Source organism: Monomorium pharaonis, chromosome 2 (assembly GCF_013373865.1).
Source record: "Monomorium pharaonis isolate MP-MQ-018 chromosome 2, ASM1337386v2, whole genome shotgun sequence".
In the NCBI taxonomy this organism is placed as follows: domain Eukaryota; kingdom Metazoa; phylum Arthropoda; class Insecta; order Hymenoptera; family Formicidae; genus Monomorium; species Monomorium pharaonis.
The window spans coordinates 22,074,583-22,098,881 of record NC_050468.1 but is presented as its reverse complement, the minus strand read 5'-3'; the positions used below and the strand labels follow the sequence as shown (position 1 = coordinate 22,098,881).

Sequence of the window (24,299 nt, the reverse complement as noted above, 5' to 3'; positions counted from 1 at the left end):
TTATCTGCAAATGAGAGTCTTTTACAAGGTCTTTCCGAACGTGCAAACGCTGTCGCGTTTACAAGCGACGTCAGAACAAATTTCAAGTGCCAGCAACAGAAATTGAACCACGGAACGTGAAAAATGTCAGTTACAATGGAGAATCAATGTGTATGCATATTTTCTCGCGGTGGAAAAAAATTAGGTTACCGCAGGACGATACTGTGGCACGCGGGCAAAAAGAAACGCAATTTTCTATTCTGAATATATTTAGCAAGGCGTTCTCGTGATACAGGCAAATCAATCGAGGGATTTCGTGAGACTTGTGACTTGTGGCGAACATGCGTGCCACTGTACCTAGGAAACAATGCGGGAATCCTGCTGCTTAATATTGTAACACGAAAGCGCGAAAGACTTACGGATCTTAAAATTTTGTCTCGAGTGATTCTGACGTGATTTTGCATCTTTTACCGAGCTCTTGATTTTTCTTCGATTATTCGCCCGCGATGTCTCCACACCTTTCGTATAACTTCGCTAAACGTGAAAAGAGTGCTATTAATCGTACACTGATAGAAAAATGTGTAATATTTGCGACTATAATTGCGACTATAATTAAAATAATTGTAGTCAAAAATATTTTTATAGTAATTATTACAATAATATTATAAGAGTAATAATAATACTTATATATACTTATTAGTGATGCCAACTATGAAAAAAACTGTAACTATAAATTATACAGCTGTAAAATAGCATATGATTATTATTACTAATATTATAGTAATAATTACTATAAAAATAATATTCCTGACTATAATTATTATACTATGCAATTACAATTACAAATACAACACATTTTTCTATTAGTATAATCTTACTATCAATATTTTGAAAAAATTTTCTCGTGCGCCTGTAGCTCAAATCCTTCTTTTTGAAGATATTTAAATGACTCAATGTCCGGTTTGGTCGTGAACACGTGTGCCTCAGAAAACGAAGACGGCAACCGCAGCTCAATATCGTGACACGAAAGCGAAAATTCGCGCTTTGCTCCACAAGGGGATTCCATTTCGAATATTAGATTATTTGAAACCGGAAATTCTTGGAAGTCCTGAATGTCCAGAATGCTTGAAAGTCTTGAATATCTAGAAGATCTTTTCACAGAAGTATTTGTGAATATCTGAAACGTTCAGACGTTTCTAAAAATAAGATTGCTGTCTATATCCGCGTATATAAAGTATGAAGTAAACTGTGTGCGTGAAAGAGATAAAATATTATGAAAGATGTATTTTTATTACGTTTCGTGTTCTATGCGCTTAAATAAAAATAATACTAAAATATATATAGAAAATAAAATTTATAATAAAAAATGTTGTTAACATGAACATTAAACTACACATAATATAATTGATTTTTTTATTTGCATACATTGTAACAAAATTTAACGTCATAAAATAATTTCACTTTTCTTGTCGATTTCAAGCGTTGATTTGCGCAAAAGCACGAATGTTTTGAGTAAAAGTAAAATTGGTACCTTGCTTTATGCCAGAAGAGTATAGTGACTGAATTGTGTTTTTGTCAATGCCCCGTGAATACACCTTTTTTTCTTTTCATGCTGTTAACGTTCGGTAAGAGCAATACTTTTGTGCTTCGCGAAATTAAATGAAAGAGTAAATACGATACAATGAAACGTTACACCTCATGGAGCGCTGCATCAACATGGAAAAAAATCTCCATTTATTAATAACAATCCGCAATCGATGTTCCTATTGAGAATGACTTCTCTTTATATACGGAAAATGTCGCATAAAGCGGCGCATTCTGGCAACCAACTGTCAAATGGCACACAATATACAATAGCCGCATTGTTCGCAACCCCACTCGCGTCGCGTGTTTTTGTGGTTGCTTTTAATTAAAAGCTTCCGCAATCTTTCTTTTCCATTTTTCTTTCCTTATTTTTATTTATCTCTCTTCTTTCTCTTTATTTTTCTCTTTGTTCTATGTTTTTTATTTTGAGAGAGTTCTTGAAAACACCAACAGGCGATATCGATTCAAAACATTTGCAAATGCCTCCCCATCAAACTGCCTACTATCCTATATTTTTCAGCGTAAACATTCCCGTATTTTTCACCGTAGACATTTATCAGAAATCGCTCGTAAATTCGATTATTGTTCGCTGAAAACAATGAAATCCCGACCTGTTGTCTTACGTGCGACATATGCCGTACGAAATCTCATTACGAACTAGTAAAGTTGGCCGCAGTAATCGAATTTCATCTGGCAACTGTTTGCCACGTGACGAAAATCTTTCCGCGATTTAGGCTTTGAAAAAGAATAAGAGAGATCTAAAGTAATAAAAGTAATAGGTTAAGATACGAATAATTCTATTTTTTATCTTTCTTATGTAGTGTCGTTATTATCACGTTATTATTATCACGTTATATAATCTTAGCATACAAATTAAACTTTTTATAGGACCTTAGCAAATTAAAAAATAAAGTATTTTTTAACTATATATGAAACTTTTATTTAAAAAGATATAGATAAATAACATGTTTCTGTTTTGAAAATATGCATATTTATTTTAAAAAGTTAAAAAAATATGCAAAGGATTATATTTAAAAAAGTTTGTTAATTTTTGAACTTGTTTTTTTGTAAAAATTCTCTCAAGCGATGGCAACGTTTAAACACATAATTTAATCGATCAATTTTTAATTTTGAAGCAATATTTTAGTAACATTTGTCATCAACTCACAAAAACTTTTCCTAATTTTTTTAAAGAAGAAATTATAAAAGAAGAAAAAATTTGCGGGAAAATGCAGTTTTCAAATGTGTGCCGTTTTGCGAAAAATTCGAACGAAGATAACTACGCAAATTTATTTAGAAAGCATTAATGTCATTTATTTTCGCTATTATTATTAATTTATAAATTTATTTTAATTTTGTATTTTACTTTTTTAAAAATAAAGATACACATTTTGAAAACGGAAACACATTATTTGTCTATCTCTTTAAAAGTTTCACGTGGTGTTGAAAAGTATCCCGTTTGATTCGCAATTCGCTAAATTCCCGCCCACAATCGTGAGTTTATAACCTGACGAAAAACTCTTTGGTTATATAGGATAGTTAAATCTCTTTATCGCTATAATAATACTTTAAGACAGTCCGCTGTAGACAGACTCCGCGACGACTTCCGCAAGTAATATTCATGACGAGACACGGCGACTCAAAGTAATCATCGTCAGCGCGATGGAACGTCAGCCCCGGCGGCACTCGCTACGATAACAATGCACTCGTCAGCGTCGAAGTGCCTGATGAGGAGCCGGCGGAATCCCCGAAAGGATTCCGGAGGGATTGTCTCGGGGGTTGGATGCGGCCTCTCGGGAATGGATGCGAGTTTTCGCGAGGTGGCGGTATGGTCCGCCCCGCCAGTCGCCGCGCAGTCGGTCGCACCGACGCGAACATACGTACATAGTTCCCGTACGTGTAATGTATACACAGATACACACTAGGTCGGATAGGTATATACATTACGACACAGTCGCAAAAGGGGGAGAGAGAGAGAGAGAGTGAGGATCACCCACACACGTGGAGATGCACTTACACAGCGCAGCCGGCGATGTGCCCGCTAGTGTTCCAAGTGCTCTCAGTGACGTAGGTCAGTGCTCGCGACTACGGTCCGCAAGCTCATCCAGATTAAAGCTCGCGTATCCCGCCGTGGCAGGCGAGAGGAAACGAGGGACAACGCCGTTGTCCCCCCGTATGTACCGTACGCGCAGCTTCCGGTCGTCATGCAGAGGCGCGTACGTAAGATGCTCTCGCGCGAGAGCGCGGCCGTTTATTACGAGGTATTTAAAGAGTGTATCGCCTAAATGTGCACGTGTGTAGCAAGTGCTTGCAAGTGCACAAAGCTGTGTATCCGTCCGTTTCTTCTCGCGTCGCGACGACCGGGCAGAGAGCAAGATTCAGCTGCGAAAGACTTTTCTTGCTCGGTAATTATCCCGCACCTTCCTTCCCCGCGCGTTGATCGTCCTTATTTACGACTGACGGAATGTTGAATTTATTTTGACGATTCCAGTGTGCATGACACGTTTGTGCTCACACGCATTTTTTCTCTCCCGTGTTACGTAATAAGATATGTGACACTTTATCAGATATGTGATATACTTTATACTAAACTCAGTCTTTACTTTCATTCTCGAGAATTAATGAGCGATGATTATTAATTATATCTCCACATATTGCTTTTTGTCATTAATAATATTAGAGAAAGTATTAAAGTATTCATAATATGTAAAGAAACATTGAGAAAAAATTAACTGATGCAATTTATATTCTATATTAACAAATTCATGTAAGGTTATATCTGATTGCCGTCTTACGGCTGTAAAAATTCAAATTTCAACATCAGAAAACATGAACTTATTTCTTATTTATGAGCAAACGATTGCTTCGTGTAGAAATTCAAGATTCGATTTTGAAGTAATTAAATTCAGAAGGAGCTTGAAATTCTCGTATTTGTACAACTCCGTATTTGCCATCGTGAAATAATTCTTGCACACATCGCTATAACGATCTCATTACCGAACTAATGTGCACTGCACTGTTGACCGCCACTCGCTTGTTTATCATTGCACGTATCCGCTCTCCGGTTCTGATTACCGTCAAAATATTTAGCCAATCGATATCCCATCTCGTCAAGTCAAGTTATCGATAGTACGATCACGTAAAACTTATCCAGTGCGCGCGCGCACGCGCGCGCTATGCAAGAAATACAGAAACGCACGTGTCGTGACTGCGTGATGGTTCGCAAAAGTTGCGTCGGGACTAGCGCGCGCGCGACTAGTGATGCAGGTCAGCGTTCGCGGCGACGACGACGACGACGACGGCGGTGTGCAATTGGAAGACGCGTTTTCGGTTCTTTTACTTCTTAAAGTATTCGCATCGCGAATGCAAATGCTCGAATCCAGCGCCAGCTGAATCCGGCAAATTAGTGTGATGAAATTAATCACTTGGCATTTCCAGGAAAGTTTTTAAAAGACGTTAATCTCGAAATACGAGTCAATCCCGAGCAGAGTGAGGCGCACTCCTCCCTGCTCTCGGCGCGTGCATTTCAATTTGGTTAATGCAACTCTAAGGCGAAACATTTATTTACTTCGGCTTCACTTTGTTCCGTTTTGCATTGCGTCTCTCCGACGGACGCATCGCCTTACCCAGGGCCGTTGGAATAAATTTCTATTTATTCGTACAATCTATTTATTCGGACGAAATTGAGGTTGCAACGGAATTCAATTAAAAGCAAAACGTAATTCGCCAAATGTATTTGTTCGCGCGATACAGAGGAGCACAGCGTTGTGAAACCCGTCTAACGAGGTCGCGTAAATAAACAGGCGGCATGTGAGCGCGCACGTATGCGTTAGCTGATAATAAACTTCGAGGCAATGCGAGATAACGATGTTAATATCGTCGGCATTAACGACGTGTCTCGCCATCGTGCTTCGTCATCGTGATTTATCGAACAACGAGCATTTGTTATTGGCACGCTCACTCGTTCGCGGGAGCCGTGATTTCCTGCGACATTCACGTGCAGGTGTTCAGGACGATTCGCAAAGTCAAACGTTGCACATCGAAATGCCGCGCGCACGCACGCGCGCGACGGACGTGTGTTGCGCAAGATGAGTATATCGCGTTCACGCCTCGTACGATAAAACGCATCTTCGTAACCTGAGCGGACAATAGTGCGGTTATAAATCACATTTTCACCGCTAAGAAACCTGAGTGGGGTCAATGACTCCTGTTTGAGAACAGCTGGCACTCGGAGGTCGGCAGATAGATTACACGTGTCACGTTGATTACGCATAATTGCGATGAGATGACAGAAATTCCATTGATGCTTGTCTTCTCCTATTCCGTTTTCAAGATAATATAGAGCCTGCTTTAAATAATTTACGATATAACAAACCGCAGAATTCTATTTATAATTTTATAATTGTATAATACGAAAAATGTTTGAAGAATCAAAATATATCTAGATAAACTGATATACATAAATTTGACTATAAAATTACCTTATATTAAATCAAACAATATAAAAAGATTGTTCTTTTATAAGTATCAAATAGCAATCATATAGTTATAAAATAAAAAAAAACAGAATAAAATAATTAAGTAATAAATCAAGAAAAAAGCTACTACTATTCGTTTTTTTTTTCTTTTAATTATACAACTGCTTGAAAAATTGTAACTGTTCGAATAAATATTACGGTTTTATTTAGTTTATTTCAACGGCTTAAAGTGGAACTTTTAAATTTGGAAATTAAGGATATAGACTCATTTCTGAAAGTATGAAACACTTTTGTCCTATTCATAATCACACTGTGAAAATGGCTCGTACTAAAAGCGAAACATTAATAGTTTGCTATCATTCATTATGTAATTATATAATTTTATACAAGTCAAATATACTTTTAAATAAATTTGGGCAAAGAACTGGCAATGAGATAGATTTTTGTCGCCTTTTTTTGGTTCATCAATTTATTTATACAAGAAAGTTCTTGAAATCAAAATTTTATTTTAGAAATATGAATAGAAATACGAATATAATTACCAAAATTTAGTTTAAAATTGTATTAATTTTTTATTGCAAAATTAAACACATAACATTTATTTTTTATTGAATATAAAATAAAGATTTAATACATCACATACAATCAATATTTGTGTATCTAAGTTATACATTAAATTAATCTTATGTAAATAATACAAAAACAGTTTACAATCGTTTATATTTGCTAGATTTTATGATTTTACATAATTATTACTAAAATGTATTGTTACATAATATATTGCATTTAATTACATAATATAAAGTTTATAATTGAATTTAATATAAAAATATTTATTTTTATAAATAGAATAAATAATAAAATAACTCTAAATTTTTAATCAATTAAGTTATGCATATTGTGATAATTATGCTAATTTAACTAGTATATCAATAATAAATAAAGTATATCAATAGTAAAAATCAAAATATATCAATAATAAATAAGATATCTTAAATTTTAATCTGAATTATATTATTATATAAATTATGTAAACTCAAGACATTTTTACTAAAACATTTGATGTGTATTTTCGATTCAATCAATTTTAGTATGAAACAATTTAACGTATCTTTTATTCTCGGAAATATTCTTTCCGCGTTTGGAATTAAATTAAAAAAGCGAACGACATTATGGACTATTTAAAGAAGTACCGACGACAAAGCGACGCGAATTTAGCATTGTGTCTGTACGGACGACTTCGCGACATCCATCGAGAACATCTGATTGAATAATTCAAATCGTCTATCGATCCCGTGGCGGGAAACGATTGTCCTCATAACTCTTCCTAGAGAGCTCTTAATGTAGTAGTGGAAGTCGCCTACGCGTACTTGCACGCAAGAGTTCCGGCTTTTGTTGTCGTGTTCGAAACTAGCAGCAAAATCTTACCGAGGTCGTAAAGTCAGTCGTAAAGCAAGTTTGTAAACACACCGGCGATATGATCGCGATTGTGACTTTTCAATCAGACCACCGGGTCGCTCGTGCGTGGTAGTATCGACCGACCTCCACCAGACCTCCTGACTTCGTTGGAGCGGGTTACAGATCTGCGATTTCTATGTGAGAGTGTCCGTTTATCGACTACTTAGGATAATAGCACAACTATAGACGATCTTGGCATTTAGACTCTTTGGATTGCCCATTATTTGTTTATTAGCTAACATTATGACAAATAAATTCATAGTTATCGAAACGTATAATTCTTTTATTGAGTCGTCGGAAAATTGACTTGAGAAGGAAAGGGACGAAGGACGATTTACTGTTCCCACTTTTTATGATATATTTTAATATGAATTGAATTAGCTTTGAAACTGATCTAATCGTTTCAATTCTGAAGAAGAATGGTGTTAAGGGTCAATAGGTCAATCTTTATTCTGAAGCTACTATTAAAATTAGGTAGATGGTCAGTATTTAGACCAAAGCAGGCAAATATTTATCAATAATAGGATTAAAAAGGAATTATAATATATCTAATGAATTGTATAAACGTGTTTTATACATCTTAGCAAACAAAACACGCTTGTTAGCTTACAAGGGAAGTGTACCAAGTGTTAATCGCGAATGGATATATGTTATATATCGTTCAAAAGGTCTTGTCAAATAGAATTTATGTGTGCAATATTTCGCTTGAATGGCGCCTTTAGAGGGCGCCATCATAATGCGCAATGTAAGTTTATAGAGCTAGGTTGGCTCCCCCACGCCGAAATTGTGTTTTGACTGCCAGCAATATCTTTTCTTCTTTATTTTTGTTATCAACAATAAGATAAAATAGAATTAACAATAAGATAAAATAAAAAGTGCAATTTATGGTATATTAAAGTATTTTATTGCCAATAATTTTTGGGCTTTTTGGACTTTTGTACTTTTAAAATAAAATAGAAAGTGCAATTTATCCTGAATTAAATAAAAGATCCTAAATAAAACTTGTGCAATTAATTATATTATATATAATTATAGTAAACATCTATTATTTGATACTATTTTTGAAGCAAAAACTCCATTAACTTTTATAGAAACCCAAATAGTTGTGTAAATTACATTACGCATAGCGCCCTCTAAAGGCGCCATTCAAGCGAAATATTGCACACATAAATTCTACTTGACAAGACTTTTCGAACGATATATAACACATATCTATTCGCGATTAACACTTAGTGCACTTCCCTTGTTAGTCTTGAGCAACAAGCAAACTCATCATTTCTTCCTTGAGTCACGCAACGCATAGTTCAGTTTACCGCGAAGACGAATCGTTTACTATGCGCGTGATGGTCGTGTTTTATACAACTTCAAAGTACGCGAGAAAATGCACGATAATTATAGTCGTCTCGCGGAAAATACGTTTTTTACGCTACAAAGTCTTTGTTGTATACTTTCCATAATTACAAGCACACGCGGAAACTTTGTAATCACCTAAAATTTTCTTTACAGCCATTTGTCATCGTACATTAGACAAATGTCGTGCGAATATATCTTCGAAATACATATTTTTTTATAATACCTGCGAAAATGGTGTGGATTGTTGTATATATGGGAGCATTAATCTCTATTATTTTCTGTAACATCCAGCATTTGCAAACTCTTTTTAAACGATTGGTGGAAGAGAGAGGAAAAAACCACTAGTGAATTAGAGTCGCCGACATGTTTTAAAAAGTTAAAGAGGACTTATTACATTATACTGTGCAATTATAATTATGCACACAGTCAAGTCCATACTCATGTTCCGTCTATATCCCAAGTCCATGTTCACGTACGCATGTAGAGACGGTCAGTATCGATTGCACGTTACATTTATTGCAACCGGAGTCACGATAATGACCGATAAGAAAGTCGTCGAAGCGAAGAGTTGCGAGGGACGCGGTGACCCAGCTGTGCTAGCTGTCGACCAACTTCTCGGTCGCTTCTGTCGTCCCATTATTCCTCTTTAGGCGGTAACGAACTGACATTAACCCACATATTAGCGCCAAATGCTAATTAACGTTGCGAAATAACGGAAAGCGCGCGACTTCTTCTTTTGCGACTGAGATCTTTTTTCATCTGTGTTTTTTCTACTCATCTTTCTATTTAAACTGCATCGTGAAACGGTTTACAATTAATTACGATTTTCTTCTTAACTTATGTATATAGCTATTATATATGCTATATCTTATTTTTCTTTATTAGTTTTAATAACACTAATCTTTTTGTAAAATAAAAGAAGAGAGAAATTTGATATTAATAATTAAACAACGCATAGACTTGAAAAATTTAATTAACGATTGAAAATCAATTAGTCGATTATTATTCCATTGTTTATTTTTTACGAAAGAAAGAAGAAGAGAACACTACTTAAAACAGCGGCGTACGGATATTTTTCAATAGGTGGAATTTGTGTAAACTATTCCAATATCCATGCACTGCGTCAAAAGTTACGTCGCGTTTACAGTTGAGTAATTAAAACAACCGCGTCGATTAGTCCTCCGTCTACAGGCAGACAGGCGCGATCCATTCACGTTTAGGGAAACGTCGATTAGTTTCGCACGCGTATAGAAGAGCTTCCGTTTGCAATCAATTTGCAAGTTAATCTACGCGCGTTTAAACGAGCAATATACGTGGAAAGAAATACAAAATAATGATCGCCTATAGACACAAGTTTGATATTCATATTTCAACGACAGAAACTGTTTTATTTCCTTAATTTATTCCTCATATCTTAAAAAAAGCAAATGAGTTATTTTAAACTTTAGAAAGCTTCTGACATTTTTATAATAGAAAGTATTTATCATCGTAACTTTCGACCTCTTTCGCTAAATCTTCGGATTGATTCGAACATATAAGCGCATATTCAGAACGCGCCTTTTTATTACTTTATTCTTGTTTTACGTTTACTAAATAATACAGGTAGAATGACAAAAAAGCGTGCTAACATTTTTATAAACGCGTTTTTTAATAATCCGTGGAATTGTAATGAGTTTCTCATTTTACAACATTGCCAATCAAATTGTAATTAATTTGCGATTGTCTTGTACGTTATATTATTTAAAAAAAGATGTACTTGTAAATAAAAATTGCGTCACGTAGAAGAAGAAATATCTAGTTAACTGTGAAGCGTGGGTTGTGTGAGCAAAGGGATGTCGACGGACGATGGCTAGCGTTGCGCTTGCCGATAACTCGATTGTATTTCCGTCAGGTGCATGTCGTACTAAATGCACCTCGGAGAATGTATTGTGCCATTCTTCTTTTCTGTCGGAACAAAACTCGATTTCGTCGCATTGTTCAATAATACGATGCACATTATGCGCTCGAATTACCTTTATTGGCGTTGGCCTCTCCAACCTTTAAAATCCCAAGCTATTCATATTTATATATATTTATTTATATTTTTTTACATTTTTATTGAAAAAGAATTGGCTTATTAATTATTTCTTTAATCAAGTGAAAAATAATTATTCGATTAAAGAAGTTTAATATTTATGCCTTCAGTCTTCATCAAATGAGTTTAAAGGAAGGACAATAATTGAGTTACTGATTACGCAAAATCATGCTAATGAATTGCGCTGCAATTTGTAAAGAAGCGAGAAACAATTATGTAACAAATTACTACAGCACGTATAAACTACTAACTGGAACAGTTCAAAAAGTACTGATCAATTAGCACCAATATGCTAAAGAGAAACTCTACGTGCGTAACTAAACGAAATGGGCTGCCGTTGAAAAATTACGGTACGAACAAAAAGACTAACAGAACGGAATAATTGCTTGTGCGCGGAAAAAATATACATCTAAAAAAATTTTTTGTTGGTATAGACAGATTTCTTGATGTCACAATCAAAATGTATCGCTAATTTTTATATCTGCTAGAATTTTGGCTGTCGCGTATAGAATTTGTAAATTCTGTTTCTATCATTTAGATTAATTGCAATACATATACATATTGTAGTATCTGCTATTCATTTATCTATCTTAGCTAATTTTTACACACATATAATTTTTGTTGAACTTGGAAAATTATTTTTAGAGTGTAATGTTTTAAGTTTCATATTTGGTTTGCCAGTTAAATAGAACCAATGTATGTGTATGAAAAACAAAACCAGATATGTATGTTTTTAAATACGATCGCGTTATTTTACAACACTTCAGGTTCAATCTAAACTTTATCCGAAAGATATTGCAGTTTTGCAGTTGCATGTGCGACGTGTAACTGTCGTGAATTCCTTCTATACCGACCTCTGCACTTCGGTAGACACCATTGCTATCAGATGTCGTCCCCTGTTTCATCGCAAGCTGTATCGAAAGCTTTTCGCAGGAATAATTAATTTGAATAGCTATTACATCCACACATATCTACATTACACATATCTATATACATATATTTTTGTGCAAATCTACAGCTTAATTTAAAAAAAATCAAAACAAAAAATAAGAATTAAACTTACTCTCTAAATTTTTTAGAGTGAAAATACTGCCACTACCATTTTTCGAGTGATTTTCCACTCCAATAAAAGTAAAAAATTTACTCTATTAGAGTGAATTCCACATCTTAATGAGTGAAAAATCACTCGAAAAATTGTAGTGGCAGTATTTTCACTCTTCAAGAAATTTAAAGAGTATGTCCTCATGAATAGTGAAACAATATATTACAGGCTAAAACTTTATTTTTCCTAAAATAATTACCTTCGAAAAAAACTGTTTGTATTTCAAATTGAAAAATTTGTTGAAAATTTCTTTATGTAACATATTACATACAGATATAATTCTATAAAGATATTGGTTTAAATAATATACACGGAAAGAAAATGGCTTTATTGGAGAAGATGCTAAAAATTTAACTGGTTACAAATTTGAAAATCACTTTGTTGATTATCAAAATAATTTTTAGAATGCTCAAGTTGGTTGCTAGAATGTCAAAACTTTGCTTATCATGCTTATTATTTCTGATTATTTTGATGATCCCACAAAATGCATTTTCAGATCTAGATTTATAGTTAAAACCATAACTATAACTATAACTATAGTTAAATTTTTTAATACTTAGCTACAGCAAAACTGTTCTTTCCGCTGAAAAAATATTATTTCCAATTTTTTACACATCTTTCTAATTGACATTTACCATAAATATTTAAAAAATACATTAAGACTATTAATAAAATATCTTTCAATAAATTATATGAGCTTTGTAATAAAAATTGTTTATTTATTAACATAACAATAAATAGATGCACCAATTTAAGATAATGAGAAGACAAAGATAGTGATAAATGGAGAACGATAAAAACGATCACTACCGGTAAACGGTCTCTTAATCGCACGAATGAAAATTACGTAATGAACAATTTCAATGCGTCAACGCAAGAAACATTGTGCGTCTTCGCAAAAATTGTACACTTTTTGACGATTCGACTCGTGATCGACGTGTGATTCGGATTACGCTGAATGATTCGTAGTGAGACAATTGCAGTGCCAACAGTCGTGTGAAATCGCGAGAAGACGGTCTCGAAAATATGCCCCCGACTACGCCGACAGATCCAGCCATGTGCTCGCTCTGTCCGCGTTCGAAGAAAGCCCATCATCCGAAAAAGCTCGTGCGCTTCGACTCCATTGTCGACACGTTCTCCATCTCAGACTCCAATGCGGCGAACAATGAGAGGGTAAGCCCATATATTATCTCGTTTCACTTGCAAGACTCAAAGGTACACAATTGTTGTATTCTCTTAAGAGGGAACTTAATATCTATGCGAAAAGAACGATTTTAAATATCTAAAAATTTAATTAGAAACATCTAAAAATTTAATTAGATTCAAATCTGAAAGTAAACTTGTTAGATTATCAAAATAATATGATAAACGCTCAGGTATAATAAAAAATGTTGTACAAAATTGATATTCTAGCAATTTGAGTGTTCTACATAATTATTTTGATTGTTTTGATGATTTAACAAAAATTATGTTCAGCTTTGTATCCAGCTAAATTTTAAATACTTTAAGCAAAACTGTTCCTTCTGTGTAAATCGATCAAAGAGATCAAAAAGAGACTTAACTTTGCGAATATTTTGCAGATAAACGGAATAAAGAACAAGTTTATTTTATTACAAAAAATCATACTTTTCGTTACTTAACATTTAAAATTAATTAAAAAATAATGCAAAGTGACGCTATGTAAATTTTTGTAAATTATGCATAAAAATTTTAAAATATGTATAAAAAATGATGTTTGTTGTATATTGCTTTTAGAAAACTCATCTAAAATTTACAAAATTAAAGAATTTTTATAAGTTGAAACATTGTTTAATGTTTCAACTTATAAAAATGCTTTAATATTTTATGTAACTATTTCATGAAATATTACGCTTGAACACAATAATATTCTGTCAACGTCACACAGCGGTTGTTCATAAAACCTTGTTCATTTTTTGATTGCGAAAAATTTAAATGTTAAATAGAGACAAATATGATCTTCGGAATAAATTGGACTTCTCTAGCTCTTTTGTTTCGTTTATTTGCAAAAATTCATAAAAGTAGACTTTTTTTATTTATTTTGACTTTATTTAGTTATATAATTCTTCTCTTCTTAATGGACAATCTACAGGATATTTTATGAAACACCTTTGATTTTGATATGTGAACAGTTTTTATTAGAGCGTACTTGTACTAAAAATTGGAACACTGTACATAATTGCATAGAAAATCTTATAGAGAAAAAACATATTAATTTTAAGATGACGTTATATTTTTGCTCTGATAATATATCGGCCAAAATAAATTACGTTTTATCGTATAATTAATTATTGCTTAATCGTAATGTACCGATCGAGCATACTAATTAATTTGAAATATTCTCTTTCTGAGAAATTTCAGAGAGGTATTTTACATTAATGTACACATTAATGTGCATATTAATATCTTAATAAAATTTGCACACGTCTCGTGCTACTAAGATAGTGGTCCTACCATTAGTACTAAGATATAAAGAAGATAAATGGAAGTCTCCGAAATTTTCTCATATATTATGAAATTTCCGCGGAATTTCAGCGGCGTGGTTATCGACGTTGCGAACGGTTAATGATGTGTAAATGTTAATGGTGGCGCGATAACAAATCGACAGTTACATTAGCTGCTGCGTCTGCTCGCCCCACGTTTGCAACTGACGCAACTAATGCACCTCCATAGCGAGTAATGCCTATTATACCTTGCGGAAATGCGATTTTGTAAAAACCTTAAGAATTTTATACATATTTGATATTTTAGTCTAGTGTTTAATAATTAATTGCTTTTAAATTCATTACAATTTTTGTCATTTTTTGTGTTTATTCTTTCTCTTTCTCTCTCTCTCTCTCTCTCTCTCTCTCTCTCTCTCTCTCTCTCTCTCTCTCTCTCTCTCTCTCTCTCTCTCTCTCTCTCTCTCTCTCTCTCTCTCTCTCTCTCTCTCTCTCTCTCTCTCTCTCTCTCTCTCTCTCTCTCTCTCTCTCTCTCTCTCTCTCTCTCTCTCTCTCTCTCTCTCTCTCTCTCTCTCTCTCTCTCTCTCTCTCTCTCTCTCTCTCTCTCTCTCTCTCTCTCCTTTGTTCTCTAAATCTTATAGAATTTTTTAAGTGGCAAATTACTCGAAAAATTTAACAAGTTCAATTTTCATTCTTTTGTCGTGATGTTTTACTCTACGAGATTTAGAGAGTATATTTTTACAAATAATGCTTATTATTTTAAAAAAATTTTTTGTGATTTGTTGACGCAAAAATTAAATGACGAAAGCGTAGCCATTATTTTTGCAACCATACGGAATACTTTGCTATTTGATTACTCATATGTGCGCTTAGGAGCCGGTTTTTATCGTTTACACTCGCCTTTCGAAGAGTCGCACGTCGCAAGAAACATTCACGAGTGCGCTTCCTTTCTACTATCTTTACGACTTTCCTATCAGTAACACGACGCGAATGCGGAACACGTTATGTATACGCCCGGAGCATAAATGCATGAGACTGTCCGACCTCGGAAAAAACTTTTCTTGGAAAAAAAGCGTGAGGGATGTAATATCTACACCTTTTGTCGACCTTTTTGAGCAAAAATTTCGAAACCTCTTAATTTTCGCTTTAACATTACATTATGGGCACTTGTAAACGCTTAACAAGTTGTTCGTTGCTCCGTATGTACAGTTTGTAAATTTCTATACGAAAATAAATTGGCCTATGAAATTTCTTTTAGTAAAATACAAGAAAAATAATTTTATGTTTGTTACAAGAATACAATATATACAATATAATGTTTGTTACAAGAATACAATATATTTGGTACCAAATTTTGCAGAATATAACACAATATACATAATATAACATATAATACTTATAAAATTTATGAAACTATAATAATTAATGTTAGGACAATATTATTTTACGTACTTTAACAATTACGATTGAATACAATTATTTATTTGGGAATTTTTATTTACTTTTTAAATAAATAGTAAAATTATTTGTATTTTGCGAAAAAAATGTGTATTTTGTGAAATTATAAATTGTTAATTGAGTACATATTACGTAACAAAATAATTTTATTTTTATTTAATTAACTTAACAGCATTGTATTTTAATAAAATGGCAGAAAGATCGCTAAACAATGATAAATAACCACTCTGTGTAGTTCAAACGGTAAACTTTGCTAAAAACGAATTATAGATAAAACTCTGTTATTTTAACTCATTAATTAAAGAAGTTTGATTAAATATTAAATTTAAAAAAACAGGAAAGATAAATAGATCCATAAAGCGAGACTAAGTTTTTCGCAATTTTTTAAAGAATGTGTTTAAAAAATTTATATATTTACATACTTTTTTTTATATCTAAAAACGTCGCATTTAAATCTTATTGTCATAATGCAATTTTCTCTCTTAAATGTTCTTTTATCTTTAATTTTTTTGTTTATATATGAAGAGGTTTTTCCGTTCTTGGAGAAACTTCCACATCTTATTTCAGCATGAAAAATATTGTGTTTGTTTCTCACGTTTTTTGCCACTCCCATGAAATCGAAAGCTCCCCCAACGCGCCTTTCGCAGAATGTGTAAAAGGCGTGTTTTGAGGAAACCGACAGCAGTCGCTGAAACAGCAGGTGGCTGATAATGCTCTTTTCCCCAGAAGCTAAACCCACTGCTGTTCTTTTATGATAATACCACCCATACTTATTCTGATGTCCCCACAGATGTAAATCATTGAGTTCTCTCCATCACTATGACATCTTCCAGTATCCGGCCGTTTATTTTTACTTTCCTAATCCCGTGTTCACTTATGTTTATTAAGAGTCAGTGCTTACTAACACACTTTCTTTAACATTTATTAAATTAATCTCTCAATACGATTCTTATACGGAAAGAATAATTTTAACGAAATATCTAAAAATATAACTATGTGTGGGTATTTAAAAATACAATCGAATCAAATTAAATAAAAAGTTTGTGCAACAATCTGATGTAAAAGTTTCTACTGAAAAATTTAGTCAAAAGTAAAAGGTTAAAACAATGAAACTGTTATGTGGACATTATAGATGTTCTTACGGTAAAGATTGCTCTAACTACATAATATCACTAATTTTATCTCTGGAATCTATCAATTCAGTCTTTGTCTAATATGACTGTATTTTCAGTTTATTTGACATAATAAATAAGATGTTACAAAAACATAAAAATTATGTTGCAAGAATTAAAGCAGCCAATTCGCCATATACAATTCTGGAATTGCGTACGTTTAATTCGATTTCAGTTACTAACTCTTATTTTATAATGCACAAAATATGTTCAAATATGATGAATAATACGACAAAAAGTTTTGACATTCTAGCCATCAACTTGAGCGTCCCACATGTTTATTTTAATGTCTAAAATTATTTTCGGATTCAGCTAAATTTTTAGTTACTGTTTTACTAACAAAAAATTGTTTTTTCAAAGTATAAACATGTTTTTTCTCTCATTATCTCTTGTTGACATCTCTAATATTCAATCTTATTGTGAACTTAGATTTAAAGCCAATTGTATACTGTCGTAGCGTGTCCCAACATAATGCTTAAAGATTTAGTTAAAGCACAGGAAGGAGGGGCGGAAGGAATGAACGAAGATCAAGTGCAGTCGTGTCGACACGGAATCAGCTAGCACGTAAAGTGGCTTAAAAAGCTCTCAAGTGACAAAGAAACCAACCCGAACGACGAACTGAAGGTTCCTTCGCTCCCCAAGATCCTCGTCTACCAAGACTCACCCCCATGACTCGTCTCCTTTTGACCTCGACGTCCCACCTTCCTCATTCCTCAAGCGCAAGCGTTTTCAGCGGTAATGTTATCGAAAACCAATTTATTTCGTCGATTTATCGGGCGATTGGCCGAGTTGCGCGGCGACGGCGGCCGATTAGCATAACCGCATTGTCGGCTATTTATGCGCCAGCGAGTTCGACGCTCGATGCGCACCTCGAAGGAAAGATCAGTCTCATCAATTCACCTTAATTCCCTTCCCGGTCCGCGAGATCCACCGACGGTGGTTTTTTTTATTACCGCTTAATAGTCCGTGAGGCAGAAACGCGGGAAGGTGAATCAGTTAATACGGATTTAGTGCACAGTTTCGATCCGCGTAACTCTCATCATTTCGTAGTGAATCACGGAGGCCACAATCACGGGAATATTATCGGACGGGGAGATTGTTCGCGGCTGAAAGCGCTGACGCTTGTTGTTTGATGAAAAATGGCGGGCGTAAATTGCGATTTATCGTCGCACATTTTGTTCTGTTGCTCGTTGCTGCCGTCATTCCGAGCAGCGCCGATGAAGTAAACGTTAATCGCCTTTTCGCGCGTTCGCATTCTTCATTGATTCCCAATTTTTGCAGGAAAATTACACGAGCTTATTACGAACGCGCTGACAAACGCATTGCAAGTGGCGATTTGAATTTGAGAGCAATAAGTCTTCTACAACTCGATTCTATTATATTATTTAATGTCACAGTGACAGTTATGGCAACGTAATAGCTTTTAAAAAATTATTTAAAATTGTTGCAATTAGGTGTCTTATTTTCTACATAGGATAAACTCGGGTATGATGGGCATAGTTTTTTCAAATGCAAGAAACATACTTTTATTTTTATTATTTTTTAATAGTGTTTGATAAATTACTTTACTGAAGTTTAAAGCATGTAACACTATCGATGTTAAAGAGAAAATGCTTAATAAAAATTTTATATTATTAAAATTTTGAAACCTAAACATTGATTATCTTTCACAATTATTAGAGAAAATATGGTCATGTATTGTAAGACACTTGGCCATACATATTTTATGTACCTAACATTTATAAAATAAGAGAAAAACTTATAATTTACATATTTAGTTTTATTACAATACTATCACATATTTAATTCTATTTTTAAACATTTTTAATAATAAATGTTTATTTAACATCTATTTAACTCATCAGTATTAAAAAAATATCTATGATATGTCATATTTAAGATATTAGATGCGCAATTTAATTCTCTTTTTTATAAAATATATACACATGCATTATTAATTGTTGTCTTTTGGGCCATCTTACTCTAACTGTGAGCGAAAGATAGTTACAGTCTTTATTTAAAAAATAGAAGAGAAAATAAAAGATATAGTCACACATTACAATTTACATACCTTTGTTATGTGTCTAACGTTAATTGTAACAGGTCAACTGTAATTTATTCGACGTTATGACAATTTTTAATGAATACATAAAAAACTTTGCAGACAGTCAAAATTAAAAACATGATATAATATCCACAATATTGTTATTTCGAACAGTATACGCACATAAACTATAATAAATATCAATCACTTTGTAAATAATTACAAGTACACACTTCTCTGTGTGGCTGTCATGCCATAATTTACCCTATACGTATACACGAAAAAAACGAAAATTTTGCTAAAGTGTATAAACAATTATAACTGGATATAAATCTAAAAATAATTTTTGTTAGACTATCAATATAATTATATAAAATACTATAGTAATTTGCTGAAAAACAATATCTCTCCCTGTCTCTCCCTGTCTCTCCTTGCTCTCCCTGTCTCTCCCTGCTCTCCCTGTCTCTCCCTGCTCTCCCTGTCTCTCCCTGTCTTTTTAATTAATTTTTAATATAATAATTAGAATTTTAGATTTGTTATAATTAATTTTTTGTATAATGTACTTATACATATTAAGAATTAATTAATCTTTTTCTTAACAACTACTGATTTTTTCGTAAGATTAAATATTAGTTTTAACAATTTGTAAATAATTACGAGAGTCCAAAATAACGTTACAAATATGACAATTAATAAAATTGCTATAACATCCATTTCGTGTTTTTGATATCAAGGGTCATGAACGATACTGGTACGTAGATGAGAAGCACCCTTATGACGCATTACGTATTCTATATGATTGTTTCTACTATGGTCCATCAGAATTATTTTCAAATCTGTATCTAGCTAAATTTTTAGATATTTCAGCAAAACCTTCTTTCCTGACGTATGTTCACGGAAGGAAGGTTTTGCTAGGCGAAAATGAGAAGGATGATTCTCTGATCGATATTTCATTGCGCCTTATGATACTGTTGTTTTCTCATCGAATGTAACTTTCCGTTTTCTTTTGCACCTTCGCCGATTTCTCGCGCTATATATTTGTATTTATTTATTTATGCCTTCCTTCTCATCTATCATCTTAATGACATAAATTATTTATTCTGTTACAGGTAAGTCACGAGTTCCTTTCTACTGCTATGTTAACGTGAGTAATTTTTAAATATAAATTTCTTAAATATAAACATTGTTCTGGTCGAAGAGACAATTGTCGAACTAAAATTATATCTTAACTGTCAAAATACTCATCGCTCAGTAGGCCAATTATGAAACAAGAAAAACGTGTTACATTAGTTTTTAACTTGTAATTAAATCGCTATAACAATTATTAGACGTGAATCCTTCCCACATCGAGACTCCTATTATTGAATCGTGGCGGTCGATAGCGCAATCCATATATGATATTAACCGTTTCTAATTTCCGCTGATCGACAGCAACTCCATTCTAATGGTTTCAGTTATCATTGAAACCTGATACGCTACCATGAATCAGTATTCCAATTCTATGAATTTGTTCTCAATTTCTTGATCTTGTTAGTATAAATTTCGTTATTATCAATCCTTTTTTGGAAAAGAAGGGAGCAGAGCGTTCTTTGCATTTGATCCGCCTAATTCGCTAAGAGTATCTCCTGTTTCTAGCATTCTTGGCAATCAATTTCTACGGTAACCTATGACTTAATGTCGGTAAAACAAAGGAGTAGAGTGTTCTCTGTCTCTGTCGAGCGTTCTCGACATCCGACACCACAGACTATTATTGGTGATAGAGCATTCTCTGTCTTCACCGAAGAGCATTCTTGGCCTTGGTAACTGGATTCTAACAATTTAGTACGCCTATTGTAGAATGTACATGTGCTAATACGTACAGAGCACATTAGATTATCCGTGTATTGAATAAATTCGTTTTTCCGAAACAAATAAATCAACCAAACTTACATCAATCAAATTTAAATTAAATTTATAATCAAGCTTATAATAAATTTGTTATTGATGAAAAGTTAAATATTGTTTTAGTACCAAATATAAAGTATAATAAAAAAATGACCCAAGTGATTCGCATTCAGCAATTCTGTACCTTGCATACTTTTATATATAAAATAATATCACAAATCGATTTTTTTATTATCTATATTATTCGTATACTTTTATACGATATTATTTATCCATAAAATAAAATTTGCTTACTTATTACTGAAAGGATATTATCTACATTTTGTGTTTTGCAATTTATATAGTTTTAAAGATACATCTTCAATAATAGTCCATCTACATCAGCAAATAGCTAGTCGGTGTACATAGAACGGCGTACACGTAGCGCTTTGCAAACGCGAAATCTTTCGCCGCGATCCCCTCGGTCCTTTCAGGAAAGCGAGTTCGCGAGGCACGGGGTACAAAGCGCTCGTTAGAATTAATTCGAAAAGACGCATGCCACTCTGTGCGGGAACAAAGTTAGTTTCCCGGCGACAAAGGCGAAATACGACAAAGATGGCGCGGGAAGTCAGTTTCAAAGCTCCCGGCCGTACCTTGTGTCGGGTGGCTGTGCCGCGCGGAAAACCAAGTTGAAATAACAAGACGTGTCGCCCGCCGCGGAAATTGCGCGGCTTTTGTTTCCGTGCGCGAGCTTCCACGCGTGCGTATGTACCTGTCGTAACGATTACTCGCGGCAAAAACGCGGTATCCGTAATTCATCGCGCTTCGCGTATTTTGGCGTAATACATCGCGCGAATCTTCTTGTACTTCGCGCCAATCCGCGAATCTGTTTCTCGCGTTCCTGCCGTCTGAAAATCTTCAGAACGCCCATACATTGCGCGCGATTCCAATCGCCCCTCCCTCGTCCATATTTCACCCAACTGATTCCACGTTCCTACGTAGCGTCGTCGATCGTGGGGAGACCGTGAGATCACGGACAGGTTTCCCGCTGTACGTCGTTGGCAAATGTTGGTCCGGGCCAGGGGTGGCGAAGCCGGGACCTCCGCGCGCGGCCTCGTCTCGGCGTTCCGCTCGCTTTTTATTTTATTTAATCTCGCCGTAGAGACGGATAAAGGGAAACCGTCCGTCGCGAAGAGTAACTGGAGAAATACCCGGCACGTTCCTTATCGCCGTCGACCTAAATTACGACGTCCGTTTCGAGTCGGACTTGCCTCTCCCCCGGCCGGCCGCCTCTTCCCGATTCCTCCTTTATAATCAGTTTGATGCGACGGGAATTTTAAGGCCGTCGCCCGAACCGTGGCTCCGGTATCACGCGGACGATAACGTACGTACGTACGTGCCCGGCGCGAATCGAGCGAGCTTATCACGTAAAGAAACGTACGTGCGCGCGCGCCGTCCGTGTGTCGGTCGTCCCTTAGCATTAGCGGCGAGGCGAACTTTTCGAAGTTCGCGCGGCCGGCCCGCCCTGCAACCCACAATCCATTCGCCTTCTTCCGCGCAGCCGGGATTTAGGATTCCGCCGCTGTTAATCGCCACCGGGGATAATCCGATTATCACTTAATCCTAAGCTCATCGATGCGCGCCGTGTCAAACGCATCTCTTCGTTTTTCGTCCTGTCCGGTAGACAGGAGAATCCTTTATTGGAGTTGGGAAATTCTAAGCTCGGAAGAAACGCGCGGGGAAATCTAACACCGTTAAAATTTTCGGTGTCGTTAAAAGCGGGAAATGTCGGGTGACTTTGCGAAATAATCTGTAATATCATCGTATGAAAATAGTTTTATTCATTAAGACCGAAGTGTCTGACTAAACTCCCGGGAGTAGTGCAATTACGTCTTACAGCTCGGATGATAAACAGACGCGTAAACTTTGTCAAATACATGCGCATTTGTGAAATTAAATTCCATTGGTGTCATCGGAAACAATTTTACCCCGACAAACGAGATAATTAACACGCTGCAGTCATCTCCACGTCGAGCGCAACGTTTATCCCGAATTCTCTTGGCATTTCGGACTGATATGTGCGCCACTCTCTTTCGTACAAATTCGTACACGTCCCCACGATGAGTTTCTCCAAAAGTTGGCCAACCCGCGTTTAGGTGAACATTTTAAGAACATGAGGTGCCTGTGAAATGACCCCCTGGCCTAAATTAATCCGGACAAACAGGCACGTACCCTACTAAATATTAAAGAATCAAATTTAAACTAATTCTTTGAATTAAATAACACATTTTGTATAACACATTCTGTATAACTCAGTAACATATTTTTAACGTCTATGTATGTCAAAATAATTTATTGTTTTAACACAAAACATATAATTAAAAAAACAACCTCTAATCAACACATTCTGTGGTTGAGTTGCTTATTTTTAGAATAAACAGTATTTATATTAACGTGCATACTTAATAAATAATAAACAAATTTACTTTTTAACATTTCTTGCATGACATTACTTGCATGACACAACTATAATACAATTTAAATTAACATATTAGTATCAATGACGACTTTTAGGAATGATTAAAATAATTTCAATTTCAATTTAAAACTACGAATTCACTGTAATAGTTTAGATATTAATATGAATAGAAAGAAAAATAAATTAATTTAGAAGGAAATTTAATAACGTTTCCATCTTTATTTCCTATTTAATGAAAAAAGTGTAACGTTTAAAGAAAATGCGAGGGCACGTTGTGACATTTTATGATATTAAAATGTCATCTTTCTCACAATACTACACAGGAAAAATGATATTAAGCATTAGTATCAAATTAAGTATATTTTATTTATTTAACAATTATTGTTTTATATATAAGCAAAAATTTATATTCACAATATGAGAATCTTGCTTATACATATATAATTTAATTTTTTAAGAATTTAATTATTTTAAATTTCATAGTAAAATATTACATTTTTATTTCAACATTATAGTAATCTAAAGAACATGTATGCATATATATAAATAAATATATATATATAATGATTTTTGTAATAATATTTATTTATAAATTTTTAAAGATATTATTATTTGAAAGTATTTTTTATCCGACATTTTTTTTTGTTAACTCATGAAAATTATTACCAAATAATAAAAATATGTATTTTTTTATTGAACTGTTTGATGGAGTTGTTTATGTAACATAATTTTATTTTAGTACTAAAAATTTTGAAAAGATTTTCTCAAAACACAAATATTCTTTTTCTGCATAAAT

The 24,299-nt window shown here is 34.1% G+C and overlaps 1 protein-coding gene and 1 long non-coding RNA gene across 12 annotated transcripts in view; both read left to right on the top strand.

Moving 5' to 3' along the window:
• The window catches only part of LOC105834480 (disks large 1 tumor suppressor protein), a 401,711-nt gene that overhangs the window by 191,552 nt on the left and 185,860 nt on the right, over window positions 1-24,299 (top strand). The gene's annotated exons all lie outside the window — the stretch shown is intronic.
• On the top strand, window positions 13,071-23,636 carry LOC118644554. Its single transcript, XR_004962324.1, has 2 exons — window positions 13,071-13,201; window positions 20,271-23,636. It is a non-coding gene; the product is annotated as an uncharacterized LOC118644554 (long non-coding RNA).